Source organism: Equus przewalskii, chromosome 24 (genome assembly GCF_037783145.1).
Source record: "Equus przewalskii isolate Varuska chromosome 24, EquPr2, whole genome shotgun sequence".
NCBI lineage: Eukaryota > Metazoa > Chordata > Mammalia > Perissodactyla > Equidae > Equus > Equus przewalskii.
Window position 1 is genome coordinate 14530362 of NC_091854.1, and position 21670 is coordinate 14552031.

The following is a 21670-nucleotide window of genomic DNA, read 5'->3' on the forward strand; positions in this document are numbered from 1 at the left end:
TTTAGAATCATAGCATATTTTTAGAACTAGAAAGAACCTTAGAGCTTTTCTGTTTTTGTTTGTTTGTTTTTTTTAATTAGCATGATCTTTGCTTAAAAGAAAATTTATCTGGAAATCCAGTGTATAAAACAAGCAAGGGTAGAGCTCTGCTAGTTGGAGGGGCAATGGGTCCCCACTGTTCTTTCAGTTCTCACCCTCCACATCCCCAAGGCAGCCTGGAGAGATCACAGAAACACTCTCCCACAGAAACCTCTGAAAACTGCCTGATTTACTAGATGAGGATTGCCTAAGAGCTTAATTTTGTACTTCCTCCTTCCTCTTGGAGGTCTCATATCTGTTCTCATGAGCTTGAGACTGTTATCTATCTGCCCCCAACCTATTTGGAGAGTGAGGTGCCAGCCCCCTGGCAGTCACAGGCCTAGCAACACTTCCCCATGGTGAGCGTCATGAGGTTAGGTTTGTTGGATAAGGGTCCTTGAAACTATTCCAACTGCCTGCACACAAGTGCTAAGTTTTTTCTTAGTACAACCTTACACTCTTAAAAATATTTAGCAAAAATAGAGACTTGTAAAAATGTTCTCCTTTCCAGTGACTGTGGTGAGAAAGCACTTCCCTGTGAGTTTGCAAAGACAAAACATTTCTCATTCTCACTTCAGCTTTTGACCAGCAAAATCCGGCTGAATTTTCCTTCATATCAATTGTCTCTGTCCTCGGAGGAATCTAGGGCCATTTTCATTACTTTAATGGACGTGGAGGGAGGATTGGCATGAAGCTGATAGTGGTGATCGTTTTTGGAAAGATCCATGTTAGAGAAGAACAGATTGTTTATTTACATGGCCCACGTGACAATTTAGGACAGCTAGACGATAATCAGGAAGCCTTGATGTAGGAAACTTAATTTAGTTTAGGCGCTGATTTAAAAACAAAACTCTATGTTTAATGGTGAGGGAAGAGGAGGGAGCAATTGGAGGCTCCTTTGTTTTTATTGCTGGTCATTAAATTTGCCATCCTATTAGCCCACACTCTTCTGGGGAGGCAGTGGGGTATAGAGGAATGCATGTGGGCTTTCAAGGCCTTTGTCATTAATTTATGCTTTCTCTTTCTTCCTTCTCTTCTTGATAATCTTTTAGGCTCCTAAAATGTGCTTGGTGTTGTTAGCTGCTAGAGACCCAACACTAAATTACACAGTATGGTGCTTACAGACCGGGGAGGATTCACATTCCATCTTTGCCATTTACTACCTGAGCAACCTTTGGCAAATCACTTAATCTCTCTGAACTTCAGGTTTATCTTTTGTAAAATGGGAGTTACAGTAACTCCTCACCGAGTAGCACCAATTAAATGAGAATTAAATGAAGTAAAGTGCAAATTACCTCTGTAGAGTGCCTAGCACATAGTAGGGTCTTAACAAACAGAAGCCTATTATAGATTCCCATATTTATAGTCGTTATAACCTGATATTTAGGTTCATCTTCCCACATTCTATGAGGAATTCTCTGAGGGTTTGGCATCTAGCTCTTAGTTTCATTCTTCCTCAGAGAACCTCGTGAACATTCCCCTTCAGCAACCTTTAGACCAAGAGTTGCTCCATCCCAGAGATCTTGAATTCTCAAAATCCCTTCTGGATTCCAGCTTCTGTCCTCCAACCTCTCTTTTCAGTTCACTTTCCCACTAAATGGGCTTTTCAGTCCCTTTGGTATCTCTGGTCTCTGGATTTCATCTTAGTTTCTCAAACTGTCAGCCAGACCCCTCCACTCCATCCCTTCTCTCCATGCCAATTTCATTTCCTTTCATGTTTCTTCTGCACACCACACCCAAACATTCACTGTCACAGTCTCACCAGGACATTACTCTTTTGTCCATTCCATTGGCCATGGAAATCTGTAACTGAATCAGCCCAATTACTTTTTTTTTTTCTTCTCGTGCCTTTGGTTTACCTGTTGTGCTGCAGAAGACCACTCAGCCAATGCTCATCTCCTTCAGCTTATATTTCCAGTCTTACTGTCCCCTCAGTACTGCCCAAGAATCTTTTACAAATCTTTAGTTGGTTTGATTTTCCTTTCCTTTTATAGCAACTGCTCTAGTATAAAACCTTTACCAGTCTCCTTAAACCCTCATCTCAATGCTGTCCTCCTGAAATCACCACCCTCCACCACTATTCAGAAGTCATTTGTACATCCTTTCCAACTGTCCAGCTGTCCCAGAAGAAGATGTATTCTTACTTTTTCCCAAGGTTCCACCTGTGTTTTTGATCCTTTTCCCTCCCAACTTCTCTCAAACCTGTCTGAACCAATCATTTCTTCCCTCATCTGTCTCTCCCTCTTCCTTGCCTCATTAACCGTCAAACATGATAAAGTCAGCTTGTCTTAGGATAATTTCTCCTGACCCACTCTCTCTTCTGGGCACCACCCTGTTTCCCTTCTACTTCTCTGCCAAATTTCTTGATAGTGTTGTTTATCCACATTACTTTTTCTTTCTCATTTTTCATTTAAACTGTCACTAAAATTGAGCTTTCACCTCCACCACTATAGTGAAATTCTCTTGGGGTCACCAGGGACCTCCTAAATAACAAAGCTAATGGATTAAGTTCTCCCTTCTTGGCTTCTCTTTGGTTTTTGACACTGTTGACTTCCTCTGTCTTAAATTTTTCTTGTCCTTTGGTCAATGTGATAATAGTTTCTCTTAATTTTCCTCCAAAGTCTCTGAGGATTCTGTCTCAGTTTCTGCTAATGGTTCCTCTTCTGCCCATTCTTTAAATATTGGTGATGTTCCCCACGTTTCCATGCTCAGCCCTCTTCTCTTCATTTCCTATGTTTTATCTTTTGATGATCTCACCCATATGTATGATTTCGACTCAGCTGTATAGGTTATGATTTTTAAATCTGTAAATTCATTTCCCAATCCCTATGCCAAACTCTACTTCCTCTGGTAATTGCTAACTGGATAGGTTGCAGGCACTTCAAATTCAGTGGGGCTCACCTGCCCCTTCTTAATCTAACCACTGCATCCCTACCACTTCTCAACTTTAGTGTTAGATGTTTTCAGTGATTTCCATGATGAAAGAAACTAAGACCTTTGCAGAGCTCTTTTTCTTTCTCCCTCTCCCCTGTTACAAGTAACTAATGGTTAACAAAAATCACTGGTTAATTTTATAAGTAATTTCCTGCCCTAGGCCTTTTCAAAGATTCAGATGGCACCCAGAGAACTTGATAATTTATATCAAGATGAGAATGATCTTAATCGTCAGACTCACCCTGAGTTAAAAGAGAGGAAATGAAGAAATTGCCCCAAACAATGAGAAATCTGGCACCTGCTCAGAATTTACTGATGTCTGATCGTATACATCAGGAAAAGAAACTTCCAGTGTCATTTAAATAAGTTTCTGATATCCTTGGAATATAATTTTGCAGATAAAGTCCAAAATTATTTACTAAAGACATCTGTCTCATTTTTGTTTGGTTTGGTTTGGTTTTAAATTGAAAAAAACAAACAAAACAACCTGGGCTGCTTGGTCAGCAGGGGGAGCACTGCTACTTTGCTCTGGGAAGATTTTCACCAAGGCAACAACTATCTTTAGTATAGAACACATCCTAGCAACAAGGAGGAAAAAAACAATGATACGATCGATAAATTTGCTCTCTCGTGGTTGCAATTTTTAAAAATAGCTTTTTTCGCCGTTGTAATTCAGTAGTGTTCACTTAGGAAGGGGTCATCTGCTGTCTTTTCATCTTCTCTGTCCTGCCTTTCAGTCACATTCTAATTACAGAGAGGTATGTTTATTTAATCCAGGAGACAGAGTTTAAAATGGGTCACAGAGGCTACTGTTACAGCACCTGGTCAGTATTTAGGCTGTGTCTATATGACACAGAAACAAGACACTGATTTGCTCATTTTATTTAAACTAGTCAGTTCAGTGAAAGAAGTCAGTCAAACCGGATTTCTAAAACGACCTTTTGTTTGAGTGAATTGATTCAAGGAGATGGAAATGGGGACATGGTGTCCTTCCCAGACTCAGCTGGAGTGACGCCTATCAAGGAAGAGTAGCAGTGCCATGAAAAGGAGGAGTCAGGAGACCAGGCTCTCATCTGGATTCTGCTCTCTGATCACGGACAAAACATTTTACTTAACTCTTTGAACCATGATTTCTTCTTTTGTTAACATCACGCACTTTTATGAAGAGAAAATGATACATATCTAATAGATTTGAAAATACCTTGAAATGTCAGGAAATAGTTATACAAAAATTTACGTAAAAGACCTAGTTTGACACATATATGTTTGTACATATATGGGCTATAGATGCATATATAATGCATATATACCCTATGTGTATATATGTATATAGATATATATGTATATATGTGTGTATGTGTATATGTATATGTAGCTAGATATATTTACGTAAGATATATATAAGAAATCTATATCTATCTATATATCTTTCTGTAGATATAGAGACTATAGGTGTATAGATATACCTATCTCTACATATATATGAAATCTATACACATACAGGAGGTAAACAAGTAAAGATAATTATTTCTGAAAGTCTTATACTGTTTATAATAATTTTTCCACTCACTGAGAATAGTAATAACTTACAGGCAGAAATACTAAAGAATTCAGAATAATAAAGAATCCAAGAAATATAGAAAAAAACCTAATCTATTGATAATTGTTTACTTCCTAACATTCTTATTTGGTGAGAAGTTTGTATCTCTTACTTCCCATGCACACTTTATAAGAAAAGAATTAGAGATGATGTGTTAACTAAAGCTTATAATACAAACCCATCCTTATCTAATAATATACCTGATTAAATGCTCTCCCAGTTTCACTTTTCCCTTGTCTCATTTGTACCCTGAATGGAAGCATGGCATCAAATATTTTTGTAAGCATTTTAAGAGGAATAAATGATTAAAAAAATACATGATTCTGAATAAAGATAAATCTAGTTTGGCGTGATAAATAGTGTGCATTTTATTTACTTAGTTTCTAAAATGGCTGATTTTTCCCAGTAAATCTCTGTTTATAAATGACAACAAATAATTTTACATGTGACATTAGGACTGTTGTTTTTTTAAGTAGTGAATTTTCAAGAAACAAATGGAATAGGTTTCATTTTTACCAATATGTTCTTCCATTATAAAGTGCAATTTGATCTATTTGATCTGTGGCTGGTTGACTCAGAGGTTCAGAGTGAGGTGCTAATGAATTCAAACTAATAAATTTAATTCTTGTGAGGTTTGAGCTTACTCATTGCTATGGTCACAGACGCATCCCTAGTCCTAACTAATCATTCATCCTACAAATTATTATTGCTGTCCATAGCTGAGACCAGACAATGAAATGTCATCTACGTAAGGCAAAGCTATCTCCATCCAACTCAAGTCCCTTACCCTACTTCTAAGTGTTTTTAGTATCATCTTGTGACAGCTCATTCATAATTATATTTTATATTCATGTAGTGCTTAGGAAAGTTTACAGATTGAAGAATTCCAGATATTTTAGTTGAACTCTATGGGAACACTGATATCATACCAGAGAAAAAGCTGAAGTGTAGTGAAAAATATGCTGTCCTGGAAACTAGACATACTGTATTTGAATCCTACTCTTCCATTTACCACTTTTGAGCACTTAGACAGGTCACTTAACATTTTGCAGCCTCAATTTCCTCATGGAAGTGGGGAGAGAAATACCTATTTCCCAGCTTTTTGTATGGATTAAATAAGATAATGTATGTAAAATACCTAAGCATAGTGCTTGGCACAGAGTAAGTACTCAGTAAATAGTAGCTATCTTTATCCTTCTTATCACTATTCTAACTCTTACAGAATAGGTATTGTAAGAATTAAATAAATATGGAATATGGATCACATTCTTTCTTGAATTGAAAATATGTTGTATACCATTGAGTGTTAAATTCATGTAAAATATTACTATATGACTAGGAGGAAATTATGCTAAGCAAAGTTAAATGATTTCTTTGTTCATTAATTAAAAATTTCACTTGGCAAATTATTGTATATTATGCACAGAATACTGAGATGGGTATCAAAAATTCTTGTGTAAGACTGTCTCTTCTGGGTAAGATATAGTAGGCCATGGCAAACCAATGATCCTCCCAGTGCAACAACTAGGATAAGATGGATAAATGACAAAAATTGTATTTTAAAGGCATGAAGTTGCTATGGAAGCAGTGAGGATTAGATGAGCTAAAATTCCAGAGAGAGCAGAATCCTTTCCACAGCAAGCTGACGCTGTCTGATATTTTTTCCCTAGGGCTTTTGGCTGATTCTGAGTGTGGGTTGAGGGTTTGCTTAGGCAGAGAACCTTTGCTGGGGCAAAGAAAAATCAGTGAAGGTCTTACAGTGTTAAAGGGGTAATGTGACAAATAGGGAGGAGGAGACAAACACATGGTTGATTTTCCCCATAATGTATTTGCTGAATTCTTGTCCTGCACAGGAGCCTATGGAGCTGGGGCAAAAGCTTCCAAAAGACAGAAATCTTTTCCAAAAGAGTGAAATCTACCTCCCATAGTCTTGAAATACTTAGGAAACAAAGGCCCTCTGGGGAGGACCTTGCCTCAAAATGCCTCCAGTCTCTCCTCAAGACATTTACCAGGTATTGAAACTGTAGGGTACAGGACGCTGAAGAGCTAGGCTGGAACTTCTGAAGGGCAGAGCCGGATTTCCTGCAGTCTTTCAGGGCTGAGGAGATGAAGACCCTTAGGCTCACACTCACAAGCCCAGGAAAGCCATGCCCTAGAACAGGGACAGATCAGCAATAGAGCAAGTCTTAGTAAAGCTGCAATCTAGGCCCAATCCACCTCAGTTTCTCATGTAATTGAGAACCAACTCCTTACCTTCTCTGCCTAACAGAGGAAAGGGGGGCCTCTCTCTGGCAGTAGGTAACATTTGGAATCTTTATGATTTTTTTTATGCCTCATGTCTGGCATATGATATAAAATTAGTAGACATGTGATGAGGCAATAAATGTGGCTAACAATCAAGAGAAAAGGCAGATAATAGAATAGAAGCAGGCCCATTGATGATCTAGATATTGAAAGCAACAGTCAATAACTGTAAAATAGTTCAGAGTCTAAAGTGGAGGCCAACAAAGGAACCAACAATTCCAATACAGAGTAATAATTACTTACGATTGAACTATGGTTTGTGAGGGAGAGTCCTCAATAAAGAGACACTGGGTTGGGGCAGTGGTAAGAGGAGACGAAGAATGGTCTTTGGACTGTACTCCAGAACCAGGGCCTCATGTCTTGGATTGTGAGTGAGAATAAATCCAAGATTCCAAAGAGGAGCCAAGGAATACAAGCAAAAAGTTCAGGAATCAAGAACTGAAGTGTGAAGGCAAGGACTGAAGACATAGCCTGATCCAACATGCACGTAAAGCAGCACACTGGAGGCAGGCTGGAGGGAATAGATTTGAGAGAGATTAAGAAAGCAGAATCAAGAGAAGGTGGCGATCCTTTGGAACAGTAAATGAAGGAAAAGAAAGAATCCATGGTGTCTCCAAAGTTGGGTTATTGGATGTATGGTTCCCAGATAGGTAACAACCAAGGAGGAGCAGGTTTGATGAGCAGGAACAAGGCTTGACTGTGGGACATTTTAAGTGCCTTCCAGGTAGAGATCTTCCCTACACTATTTTACACACTCACACGCACATAGACACACACAAGTGAGAACTTTGTCAGAAATATAGATGTGGGTATCATCAAGGCAATAGTGGGTAAGATGGCCCAGGGAAAATGTTTCAAGTGAGGAAAGATCTGGAGACAGAACCTTGAGAAATATTGACACTGAGGGTTCAGAGAGGGGAAGGGAAACTTGAAGGAGACCTTTGTAAGACAGAGATAGGAAGAAAGAAAAGCAGAGCAGTATCAGAGACCTGGAGGCAAGCATGGCTTAAGAAGGGGGGCACAGTCAAATGTGCAACTGCAAATTTGCAAAGGATAAGATTAAAACTTAAAGAAAGAAAGCTTTGCAAATAAGCAAGAGAAGATTCCTTGGAGAGCTGGCCACAGGATTCACAGCTTTTCCTGAAAGTTTAATTGTGAAGGAAAGGAAAGGTATTGGTCAGTGCTGGGGGAGGGTGGGATGCTGTAGGACCCAGGCAGGTTTATGTTTATTTTCAAGGTGGGAGAGACTTGAATATGTTTATATGCTGCAGAGAAAGATCTAGTAGAAAACAAGTGGCCGAAGATGTAGGAGGAGATAAATAATAACATCAGGTCCTAGAAGAGGTAGGAAGATATGGGATTTGGCTTAAAAATAGGTATATATATTTATATATCAGTAAGATTATATAGATAATTCTCACTGGATGAGATTTTTAATATAGTAATATAAAATATACCTAATGTTTTAAGTGGAAGTACTATTATTAGCCAACATAATATAACCCAAACTTAAATGCCAATTTTAAAATTTTATTTTGGAAAGTGATTTTTCCAAAATGCTTTACTTTGCCTTCATAAACAAAATGTTCTGAACATAATTTGACCTTTTCTTGATGACTCACTTTAAATATTAATCATTGTCCAATGCTATAACATCACCATGCCCTCAGGAGCATTTGAGGTCCCCAAGGCTGTTAGCCCAATGCTAAATGGCTTCAGACAGCTGTGCATTTAGAGTTCTTCTGTCTTCCCACTCCGTCATTTGTCACTCCTCTGCTGTTGTCAGTGTGTCTTGTCTCCCTGCTGCTCGTGTGTTGCTTTCACTTTGTACCACCTGCTGGGTGAGGGCCTGAGCATGGCTCCAGCCATCCCCAAAGTGCAGACACGGACACGGGGACAGCTTGTTCAGCCACTCAGGTGCTTTTATGCAGAGCCCTCGCCTAAAGGAACTCAGGCCTTCCTGCCTCCAGGTCCCCACCTGGGCTCCAGGAGGGAGTTGAAGGAGCTGCAAGTCTGACTTCTTGAACATAGAGACACAGCTGGCAAGCTCTGCAGTTTAGCCCAGCCTCTCCTTGGTCACGAGGCATTCTTCCTTCTGGAGGTGTGTAGACCTGAGTCATCAGGAGGCTCTGATTAACCCCTCATCTGCATAGGGTCCTGAGCTACCAGGCACTGCTGTAAATGAGTCTTGAAATCTGACCAGTGTTTTATTTTTGTTTTTGTTTTTCTGTCAATCGGGCCAAGTTATTTTGTCCTTCATAAAATTGGCTGGATTTTTATGGCTTCATTTCCTGCTCTCTAAGAACTAGCTGCTCCAGGAAGAGATTACCCCATAGCTAGCATCTTTGTCTAACTCCCCCCAGTAGAAGGTACACCTCTCTCTTTGGCTGAATTGCACACACATGCGCACAGGTACCCACAAGAGCAGAGGCAGAAGCCACTGGTAACTGCTGCTGCTCCCCTGCAATGAGGCCTTTATGCCCACGTCCATATTAACTGCAGGGATGGTCTTGACTTGACATCCTCTGGCTCCTTCCTTATCCTGAGGTCTCAGATGGATAAGAGGAAGCTGGGTCTTAGCGGTTCAGAATTATGAAGGAAACCAGAATATGTCATCCCCAAATATGCCACTTTGTCTGAAGGATTATTTTGAGCTAAAGGCACTTCAAAAACAGCAGGTGCAGGAAGGGTGCTCTGACTGCCCCTTTTCTTCCTAAAAGCAGGAGATAAAAGTCCCATGTGAAAGATATTCTGCCTGTGTCAGGAGGAAAGAAACATTCTCAGGGAGCTGAGGCCCAGAGAATTCTGTACAAACAGACCTTGTTAAAATAACTCTTTTCTCCCCCCATATATTTTAGTTACTTTTCCACAATTGCCTCTCTTTGTTCAACCTAGTATAAAAGCATTTAGATTTTACCACTTCTTTGGGTCTTCATTTCCTTGTGAAGGCTCCACGTCACATAAAACCTATATTAAATGACACTCGTATCATTTTCTCTTGTTAATCTGTCTTATGCTAGTTTGATTTTCAGACCCAGCTGGAGACTCTAAGAGGGTAGAGGTAAAGTTTTGCCTCTCTTATGATTACCTCTGGAAAATGACAGCTTTGTCTCTGGAAGAAGTGGTTAGAATTTTCTGCTGTCCTCACCTTTAAATGTCTAGTGAAATTCTAGGTGCAGAGGGTTGTCTAGTTGTATATCAGGCACAAACTTATGGTGGAATCACATTTTCAGAGGCAGATATAATATAGTCAGGGGTACTAGCGGGAGCTGCCAATAGGTTTCTGAGCAGTCAGTTGCTGTTAAATTACTGATGGCAAGTTTCTGTCCAATGTTTATGTAGCAAGAGCCTGCCTATTAAGTGTGCAGCGATTGTTAAATCGTCAATAATGAGATCCTGGAGGCTGTAAAAGTCAGAATGGTTTCCTGTTTCTCTCTCCTCAAAGCAATGTTTTCCCTTGGGTGTTATGTAACAAGCTTTGTGAGAGCAGTTGGTTATGGTGGTAAAATCTACTTTCAGGTAAGAGAGTAAAAAATAGAAATTGGTAAAAACCAGTTACATTTGATCAAAAATTATACCATTTTTGTGTAAACAAACAAATATGTGTATATATAGACATATAGAAAATCATTAAAAAATGCACATAAGGGTTTTAACAGTAGTTTTGTATGGGTGATACCAGAAATACTTTGAAAAGTATTAATTGGCTTATAGAGGCATAATTTGCATACAATAAAATACACCCATCTTAAGTATGCAGTTTGATGAATTTTTACAATTTATACATATTTGTAATTGTCACCACAATCAAAACAAAATATTTGGGTCTCCCCCAAAGTTTCTTCCTGCTCCTTTTAGTCAATTCTGCCTCTCCGACCTCCAGCTCCAGGCAACCAGTGATCTGCTTTTTGGCAGAAGTACTTTGAATTTCCTTTTGCTTATCTGTATATTGTAATATAAAAATCTGTATATTTCTTTTTTTAATAAACATCTATTTTAAAATTTAAAAATAGTTTTAAAACTATGTTAAAAAACAGGAAAGAAATGCAAAACATTAATCTATGAGATAAAGTTATTTCAAAATTGATTTATATATCTCTCCCCCATAACACATACAACAACAGGTGGGATTTCTATTTTCCTGCTCTGCCCCCAACTTTAAAGGCCCGCATCCCTGCCACCCACCCACTCACACTCCAGTCATTTGGCTGACCCAAAGTCACTAAGACCAGCCCTACCCCCAAAGTCAGCAGCTCCCCACCCCCATCATGAATCAGTGGCCTACAGGAGTTATAACAATCTTCTCACCTAAATTGGAAAAAAGGGAGACAGTCCCCTTTTCGGAAGGTTGTAGATATATGACATTGATATCAATTTACTGTTTAGGACAATTATTTAAATTACTCCTCTTCCTTCAATTGTGTTTGAAATACCTCCCAGCCATAGAGTGATAATTAAACATAGTGGAAGCTTAACATAGTCCAAATATATCAAAAAGATTGCCTTCTGTGGATAGCTTTCCTGCCAAACCACTGGAAACCTTCTGAGACTACAGGAAATGAAGAAAAACAATGCTGAATGAAATAGACAGGATCTTGGGATTAGGTTAGAATGCTGCAGACCTAGGAAGCTGGTGGCTTCCCTACCTACAAAGGTTACGAAGGTGATCCTAGACTAGGTATCAGGTACACAAGGTACCTCCATTAAAGCCAAAACAAATTATGATATATTTATTGGACACATGCCTGCCAAATATCCAGATACAAAATCCTTCTTTGTACCAAAGCAGCATGTACACTTCAGTTGGTGCAGCCCTAATGAGAACGGACAATTTTATTTAGCTAGCATTGCCCTCAGGGAGTAGGGATACAATGTACACTGCCTGCTTACTGTGTGTAGGAAGCTTCATGTATCTTCTTTTTCTTCATTTTCTCCATTTCACCGATGAAGAAATCAAGGCTTTCGGGGGGTTAGGTAAATTACCCAAGGCTGCATGGAAAATGGCCGAACTGAAATTTAAACCTCTAAAACTCTGCTCTCTTGAAGGGCCTCATGCCTGTTTGCTCTGCAAATAATGGCAGCAGCACCATTTAGTCTGCTTGTTAATGCTGTACTCAAAGCGTTTACAAAGGATCCTCATGGATGGTTGCAAGGCTTATGCCTGTACCTTCCTCTTCTCTGAGAATATTTCTTCCATTCATTTCCTCTTGATTCCTCAAGTGTGAGATAAAGTAAAAAATGACTGGCTTTTATGTATTTGTCTATTTGTTATTGAGAAGTCACTATCACCATGGAGAAAGGGAACAATTCAAATAAATAGCATTCTCGGTTCCTTTACTCTTTTCATACCAATCTGTTGCACTGCTTTCTTCATGGCCTTGGGTATTTGTTAGACTGTGGTGCAGACAGAGCATTTGCTTTTCCTTCAACCTCTGAATTAATAAGATTAATTAATATAGTTAATATTTATTGTTGTTCTGATAATTTAAAATGGAAGATAGGGGAACATTTTTATGTGCTAGGCACTAAGTGTTTTACATAGATTATCTTATTCCTATTATTAACATTCTTGTTTTTCAGTTTAGAAAGTGGCTTAGAGAGGTTAAATAATTTGTTCAAGGTGACACAGCTGGTAATTGCTCAAGGTCGACAGAGCCAGGTTTCAAACCCAGGCTGTGTGATTCCAGAGCTGTTATATTTCACCATGCTCCTTTCCAAATTCAACTGGGCTCTCATAGGGTGGTGTACTGAATTCATTCAAATAATACTAATATATTAAACATTTCCTTCAAGGAGCTTTGCAAAAAAAAAAAAAATGAGGAAAAAACAATAGCAACAAAAAAACAAGCAATATTAGAAATAAATGAGCCAAGTGGAAAAGAGAAGCCAGTTAACAAGGAAGAGGGAGTGAAATGGGGTTGGGGACAGCCAGGATCTTTGTTTTTTTTGAGGAAGATTAGCACTGAGCTAACTGCTGCCAATCCTCCTCTTTTTTGCTGAGGAAGACTGGCCCTAAGCTAACATCTGTGGCCATCTTCCTCTACTTTATATGTGGGATGCCTACCACAGCATGGCTTGCCAAGCAGTGCCATGTCCGCACCCAGGATCCAAACCGGCGAACCCCGGGCTGCCAAAGAGGAACGTGTGCACTTAGCCGCTGCACCACTCGGCTGGCCCCAAGGGACAGCCAGGATCTTGACCTCTGACCATCCCTGCCTGATGCAGGGAGTTGTATTGATGCTTTAAAGGGGAGTTGACAGAGAGTTCCATGGCATGGGCCACTGCCTAGAAAGCGATGAGACATTTTAGTTGTTTGGCTGGTATGTGGCTTCTGAAAGTCTTTTGTAAAGGGAAGTGTCAGAAAAAGTGGGAAGAATGAAACTAAGGAATGGGCTTTTAAAGTGATTAATTGAAAAGGAGTACATTCATTTGAATGTATAAGTGTTGATGAGATAGATAAGAAATCATTTTAATCCCTTTGTGGTGGTGCCTCATATAGGCCTGGTCTGGTCTCATAAGGTTATAACAACTGCTCTGGCTGGAGCATAATTCTAATAAAGTCACAGTCATATAGGTCATAGAGACTGTCTGTTTACATAGAGTACATCTTTACCACTTGATCATACTCAACCAGCCATCCACAGGACACTGGTGACAAAGGAATCTGAGTGAAATAGTATGTATAAATCCACTGCCGTTTTTACACAAAGGCTTGTGGATAGCTTGCCAATGTTCAATAGAATCTTTTGATGGTATGTAAGCAAATACTTATTGAGCACCTACTATATGTCAGGTTCCCATTATGGAAATAACTATACTTATTATTAATTTAAGCATGAAATCTTGACAGCCTTTTTTTTAAAAAAATGTCTCTCACATTGATCTTTTCCTGTTTCATTTGTTAGAATCTCAGGGCAGAACATCTTATCTGACATCAAGATTATTGTCAGAGCCTCCTAAAATGGAATAGAATAGGAAAGAGTAAATTGTTTTAGAGCTGATGGACATGATTTAGTCCAAATCAGGCTCAGACCCTACCTGAGACTAACTTCCCTCAAATCATTGGCTTTATCATGGTGTTCATCTGTCTCCTCAAGGATCCTCAGGGTTTGCCCGTTGAGTTTAATTCTTAGTTTGGCTTTAAGGCCCCACCTTGCATTGTGGCCCTGCTCTACCTGTCCAGTCTCGTTTTTCTTACATTCCCCAAGCACATCCTCTCCTTTATTCAAGCCTCACTCCTTATCGTTGTCTCCTCCTCATATCTCAGGTCTGCCTCTGAGACTTTGCTCATGCTATTCCTTTCTCCTAGAGCATCCTTCTTCCCATTCCAATTGTCTAAATTCCACCCATCCTTGACGAGCCTTTCGTTTCCATCTCTTCCTTGAAGACTTCTTGACTGTTCCAATCTTCATTAACTCCCTTTATGAGCCAATAGTGTAATTATAATTCATCCTACAATTTAGTGCTTAATTATCGAATTTGGGCATTGGAAAGGACTTTAAGATCATCCAGTTCAACCTCTCAATATATGTGTGAATTCCCTCTAGCACAGCGCTCCCAGTGAGCTTTTGCTCTTCACTCAAACACATATCTAGGCAGATCTTGCCATCTTTACATTCATTCATTCATTCATTCAGCTGACATTTACTGAGCACGTAATGTTCCCAGCATTGCACTAGGGACTGGGAATTTGACAGCAAACAGAACACAAAGATCTGTGTTCTGTTATGAAGAAAACATCATGTAGTGGTAAATGCAAAAAGAAAAGAAAATAGGGTGTTTTATTAGAGAGTGACTGGAGATACTAATTTAGATAGTGTGACCAGGAAAGGCCCCTCATAAGAAAATACTTTAATGCTGAGGGGCTGTTGATGAGAAGAGGCCAGTCATGTGCATATCTGGGAGAGAAGTTTTTCAGCCAGAAGGAACAGCAAGTGCATGACTTTGAGGCAGGGTTGGGTTTGGTGAGTTTGAGGAATAGAAGATTGGCAGTGAGGAAGTGTAGTGAGTGGGCGGAAGACATGTAGGAGAGCTGCTGGAGAGGGAGCCTGGGGTAAATCCTGTGGAGCTCATAAACCATGGCAAGAGGTTTGAAAACACAGTTTGTGTTTAGTTTGAGCCGAATATGGATCACTCTTTTTCCATTCCTTTATCCTAGGTCTGCCTCTAGATGTCGTGTAGAACAAGTGTTGACTCTCCTCCACAGAGTAGTCTTTTATATATTTGAAGATATCTATTCTATCCCCAGTGAGCCCTTTCAGGGATAGACATTTTCATTTCTTTCTGCTGTTCCTTCTACTGTCTTAGGAGCCATCACTATTCTGGCCAGTTTCTTCTACACATCCTCCTTTCAGTATTCTTCATAAAGGTGGTACGTAGGCCACTAATACAGGTTGGAGTATGTCTGTTTCCCTACTCTTTCTAATATATGTTCTATTCATACATCTCAAAGTTGTATTAGCTGCTGCTTCTTTCTTTCTTTTTTCAGCCAACCACATTGTTTAGTCATATTTAGTTTTCTGCCAAAACCCCTGGACCTACTTCTATATCGTCAGTTGCTAAACTGTATTTCCCCTCAACTATACCTCTGTAATGGTCATTGGGGGTTTTTGTTGTTTTTTTTTCTTTTTGGATACAAGGGCAGAGTCTTACATTTATCCTTATTATATTTAGTATTATTTGATTTAACCCATTATACCAGCCTTTCAAGATCCCTTGGGAAGCAATTTCATCATCTGCTGGATCTGCTATTCCTCTTACCTGCTTGTCATATACAAATGTAATAAAAGTATTTTCTGAATACTCACGAAAGTCATCTAAAAATGTTTATGGAACAGAACTAAGGACAGACTCAAGTATAAGATCTATAAGGGCAGAAACCGTCTGTCTTGTTCATTGTTGTTCCTTTTCTCATCATAGTGTCTAGTATAGAATATGTTTGATGGATTAAATTGGAAAAAATGCTTGAGCTCTTTGTTATGATGCCAAGGACCTCCCTTCAAATTGACACAGATCCACTATTACTGCCCTTTAAATAATGCATAAATTCATTGGACTGTACTCTGATTCATCCAACGTTACCATATTGACCATAGGGATATCAAAAGAGACCTTTGTTTTATTGCTGCCCAAGAATACCATAGCTACTGCAATTTTATGATCCACCAATCTTGTAACTTTTGCCAAAAAAAAAGGAAATGAAGTGGTCAGAAATGCCTGACTCATAGAGAACCTGGTTCATGCTGACACCTGCAGATTGTCTAGTTGATCATTTTCTAGGTGTTTACAATCTAGCCTTTTAAAGTTCTACTGGCTAATTATGCTGGCAGTTACATTTGGGACCACATCGTCCATCTAGTTTTGAAAGTTAAAATGATATTTGTTGTTTTCCGTGTTTCCTCAAAGGTCTCTGGTCTTCCAGTAGTTTTCACTGTTGTTGATCGGGCCTGGAAACATGGGCTCATTGTAGAGAGCTGTGTGCCCTTTTAAAATTGTTTTGCAGTGGTCTTGGATTTAGGTCTCTCTGACCATTTTTTTCTACCTTATTAGTTTGAATACCATTCATCTTTACTGAAAAGACAGAAATAAAAAAGAAAAGCTTTTTTTTTGGCATTCACAACTACTATTAGTTCCAGTGTAATCCTGATCCAAAAATAAATATAAAACATTTTTCATTAACCTTCATTTTTGTAACAAGTAGCCATTGTGGTTTCATACAGTTCTGTATACATGTTGGTGCCATTCTTTTATTCTTCTTTGTTCATTGTCCTTTTTCTCCCACACTTTGTGTGCACCTAAGTTATATATGAGCTCATGGGAAAGCAGGTGTAGTTACCTTGCTTTCTCTACACCTTTTTCCCCTTGTTCCTCAGAGAGAAAGCGCATAGTCAGAATTTTATTTCTGATGACTTCTAAACCTCTTGAGCTGCAGTCCTTTTAAGAGTCTTCTGCCATGGAATCATATTTTCTTTTGTACCTCAATCTCAGACTTTCTGAACTTGGGCTATATTCAACTTTTCTTTCCCTAATGATCATCTAGGGACATCTTCCTCCTTGGGCACCATTACTTCCATTTCACCAACAACTCCTCCTTGTTTGCAACTCTTAGGTTCTAGTCATTTCGTCTACTCTTTGGGAGATGAAATTGTTAGTGTGTTAAGCCAAAAGTTAATCAAGAATTATTTTAGCTGAATGAGACCCTTAGTAAATATCTGAATATTTGAAGCTCTATCATTACTCTTTCTTAGTCCATCCCACCAAGTCCTTCCTATTGCTCCTGTGAAGTATATTTACCATGCTATGCTACAAACTCAAGTTTACTTTCTTTTTAACTCATATTCTGTGTTGGTATCTAAAACACCTGAGAGTGTGAGACTGTGAGAATTGTTTATGACCCATTTCTCAATTATTATTTGAATTCAAATTATTTGGCACCACACTCACACTGTCGTTCTTGTTTCTACATGATTTAGACAAGAATTGTTTGCTTGCAAGAAACCTGCTCAAACTAACTTAACCTAAAAATGGGCATTTAATGAAAGAATATAGGGTATGTCATTTATGTGACCAGAGAGAATAGCTTGGCTCCACAAGGAACTCAACTAACATCTGAACAGTTAGCAATTGATATCACTCTATATATGCTCCTTTGATCTCATGGTACGTTTGCACTGTTCTCCAGCTTCTGCAGCCCAGCATTCTATGCTTCACTGTACACAAGGCAGAAAATGGTGATATTATCTCCAATGGACATGACCCTCCAGATCAAGTACCCTAATCCCAAAACTCAGTCTTGGTACTCCTGTTTTAAACTCTCCCCCAAATCTGATTGCCTTGGCTTTGCCTATGGCTTATTTTCTTTGGTGTCACAAGCCTATTCTTGGTCCAGTTATTTGGAGCTGGAGAGGAAAGGATCAGATACCAACAGATTGTGGAAAATAGCTTTTCTAAGAAGGGTGTGAGGGCATAGCATAAATGATTTGGAATTTCCATGTTGGAACTGCCATCCTCCGCTCTAATTAGTACCATAGGTTTATTTCTGTTTTTAATTTATTTTCTCCATAATTCTCCAAATCACTGGGTAGCATTCCTGGGCCTATGCTTAAGAAAGGCAGCAATACTACTGCACTTTGATTTATTGTGGCTGCCTCTAAGCTCCACCACACGGAACTACCAACACCAACATGTATTCCTTCCTCCCAGGGTCAGTATTAGGTATCCTTGAACTACCAGGGCTATTCAACTCCTTGCCAGCATCTTTTTCTTCCTCAAGGGGTGTCTAACCACATCCCATCTCTGCTTTAGCAGGAACCACATCCTTAAGGTACCTCTCCAGTGGGCCAGCATCTCTCTGTCACATTCCTACTCTTTATTCTATGGATTTTTGATCTTAATTCTCTTCTCTTCAGACTGCTCTATTGAGCTTGGTGTGAAAGCACTTTTCTAGAAGGTATGGATTTATCTTTTAGGGGAGGAGGCTCATATGTATTGTGTATTTTTAGGCCAATAGAATTTCTTCACGTTTGCTTTCTCTTTTTCATTTTCATTCATTCTTCTCTAGACTAGTGGATCAAGTTTTGAACCTCTTCACCTTTAAAGTCAGGATTTTATACTTTTAAGTTTCTCTCTTTTAATTCTATTTTATTGGAATTATTTATGTTCAGATGCTCTTGGAGAGGCTAAAACACATTTTTCAAGCTTCTTCCTATTTTCAAGCATGCAAGTTAGCTAGTTAGTATTCGCCATACCCATAACTCATGCTTACTTCTGACAGGAAGATAAACTTAGCTTTTTCTCTGCTAGTCATTGAACCAGTACCATTAGGTCCCATGAGTTTTGGTTGGTATTGAGATATCAAGATATCTATTATCCTATATTGCATCATTTTCTTTTATCGTTTCTTGGAACAGAAGTTAAGAGCATAGTCTTAGAAGTCAGATAGACCTCTATGATACTGCACAAGTTACTGAAACTCTGTAGGCCTCAGTTTCCTTGTCATCAAAATGAGGATAATAGTTCCTACTATATAGCATTGTTATGAAGATTAAATGAGAAAATGTGGGTTGAATGTTTACTACGTAGTAAATACTAAGTACTAGTTCTAGTTATTATTATAATTACTTTTGCTAGATTGTGAGCTTTTTGAAATTGAGAACTATATCTCAAACTTTATTAAGAAATTAGTACTTAATACAAATTTATTATTCGTTTATATAATAGTTATGTTTGGTGATAAGAACTCCAGAAAATGAAACATACTGGAATTCAGATTACTAGGTTTGATTCTGGTTTGTTTATGTTACACTTCTTTATTTCCCCTAAGTTAATGGGCTGCACTTAAACTATTTTATTTCTTTATCCTAATCTGACAAATTTTTTTATTGAGTTCATAATAGTTTATATCATTGTGAAATTTCAGTTGTACATTATTTCTTGTCTGTCACCTCAAAGTGCTCCCCTTCACCCCCTGTGCCCACCCTCTACCCCCTTCCCCTGGTAACCACTGAACTGTTTTCTTTGTCCATGTGTTTGCTTATCTTCCACATATGAGTGAAATCATGTGGTGTTTCATGTGGTCTTTCTCTGTCTGGCTTATTTCACTTAGCACAATTCCCTCCAGGTCCATCCAGGTTATTGCAAATGGGATGATTTTCTCTTTTTTTATGGCCAATTAGTATTTCATTGTATATATATATATATATAACACATCTTCTTTATCCAAGCATCCGTCTATGGGCACTTGGATTGTTTCCATGTCTTGGCTATTGTGAATAGTGCTGCAATGAACATAGGGGTGCATCTGTTACTTTGGCTTGTTGATTTCAAGTTGTTTGGGTAGACACCCAGTAGTGGGATAGCTGGGTCATATGGTAGTTCTGTTTTTAGTTTTTTGAGGAATCTCCATACTGTTTACCATAGTGGCTGCACCAGTTTGCATTCCCACCAGCCGTGTATGAGGGTTCCCTTTCTCCACACCCTCTCCAACATGTTATTTTCAGTCTTAGTGATTATAGCCATTTTGACAGGCATAAGGTGGTATCTTAGTGTAGTTTTGATTTGCATTTCCCTGATGATTAGTGATGTTGAACATCTTTTCATGTGTTTATTGGACATCTGTATATCTTCTTTGGAAAAATGTTCATATCCTCTGCCCATTTTTTGATCGGGCTGTTTGTTTTTTTCTTGTTCAGTTGTGTGAGTTCCTTATACATTATGGAGATTAACCCCTTATCAGATATATGATTTGCAAATATTGTCTGCCAATTGGTGGGTTGTCTTTTTATTTTGATCCTAGTTTCTTTTGCCTTGCAGAAGCTCTCTAGTCTGATGAAGTCCCATTTGTTTATTTTTTCTTTTGTTTCCCTTGTCTGAGAAGGCATGGTATACCAAGAGATCCTTTTAAGTTCGATGTCAAAGAGTGCACTACCTATATTATCTTCCAGGAGTTTTATGGTTTCAGGACTTAACTTCAAGTCTTTGATCCATTTTGAGTTTATTTTTGTATATGGCGTGAGATAATGGTCTACTTTCATTCTTTTGCAAGCGGCTGTCCAGTTTTCCCAACACCATTTATTTAAGAGAGTATCTTTTGCTCCTTGTATGTTCTTGGCTCCTTTGTCGAAGATTAGCTTTCTGTATATGTGCAGTTTTATTTCTGGGCTTTCAGTTGTGTTCCATTGATCTGTGTGCCTGTTTTTGTACCAGTACCGTGCTGTTTTGATTACTATGGCTTTGTAGTACATTTTGAAGTCAGGAATTGTGATGCCCCCAGCTTTGTTCTTTTTTCTCAGTATTGCTTTAGCAATTCGGGGTCTTTGGTTGCCATATGTGAATTTTAGGATTATTTGTTCTATTTCCATGAAGAATGTCATTGGGATTCTGATTGGGATTGCATTGAATCTGTAGATTGCTTCGGGCAGTATGGACATTTTAACTATGTTTATTCTTCCAATCCGTGTGCATGGAATCTCTTTCCATCTCTTTATGTCATTATATATTTCTTTCAATAATGTCTTATAGTTTTCATTGTATAAGTCCTCCACCTCCTTGGTTAAATTTGTTCCTAGATACTTTATTCTTTTTGTTGCGATTGTAAATGGTATTGTATTCTTGAGTTCTCTTTCTGTAAGTTCATTATTAGAGTCTAGAAATGCAACTGATTTTTGTAAGTTAATTTTGTACCCTGCAACTTTACTGTAGTTGTTAATTATTTCTAATAGTTTTCTGATGGATTATTTAGGGTTTTCTTTACATAAGATCATGTCATCTGCAAACAGCAAGAGTTTCACTTCTTCACTCCCTATTTGGATTCCTTTTATTCCTTTCTCTTGCCTAACAGCTCTGGCCAAAACCTCCAGTACTATGTTGAATAAGAGTGGTGATAGTGGGCATCCTTGTCTTATTCCTGTTCTCAGAGGGATGGTGTTCAGTTTTTTCCCCATTGAGTATGATGTTGGCTGTGGGTTTGCTAATCTGACAAAAAATTTTTAAAAACATATTACTCATTTATCAACTTTCTTTTGTCTTTTCTCACTGGATGAGGGGATTCAGATTCAAATTTCACCAGTATTTTTAAATGTCAACTCCATGTCAGGCTCTGTGCTAGGTGCTCAAACATACTGAGATATTATATCCATTTCATAGATAAGAAAACCAAGGCTCAGAGAGTTCAAGTGAATGTCCCAAGATCAGACAGTTAGTAAATAGCAGCTACAAGAATGACAAGGCTAAACAGTGAGAAAGAGCTTAAAGAGG

The 21670-nt window shown here is 38.6% G+C and overlaps 1 protein-coding gene across 6 annotated transcripts in view; it reads left to right on the plus strand.

Moving 5' to 3' along the window:
* Window positions 1-21670, plus strand: part of LOC103557286 (uricase) — a 94155-nt gene that overhangs the window by 26714 nt on the left and 45771 nt on the right. The window lies entirely within an intron of this gene.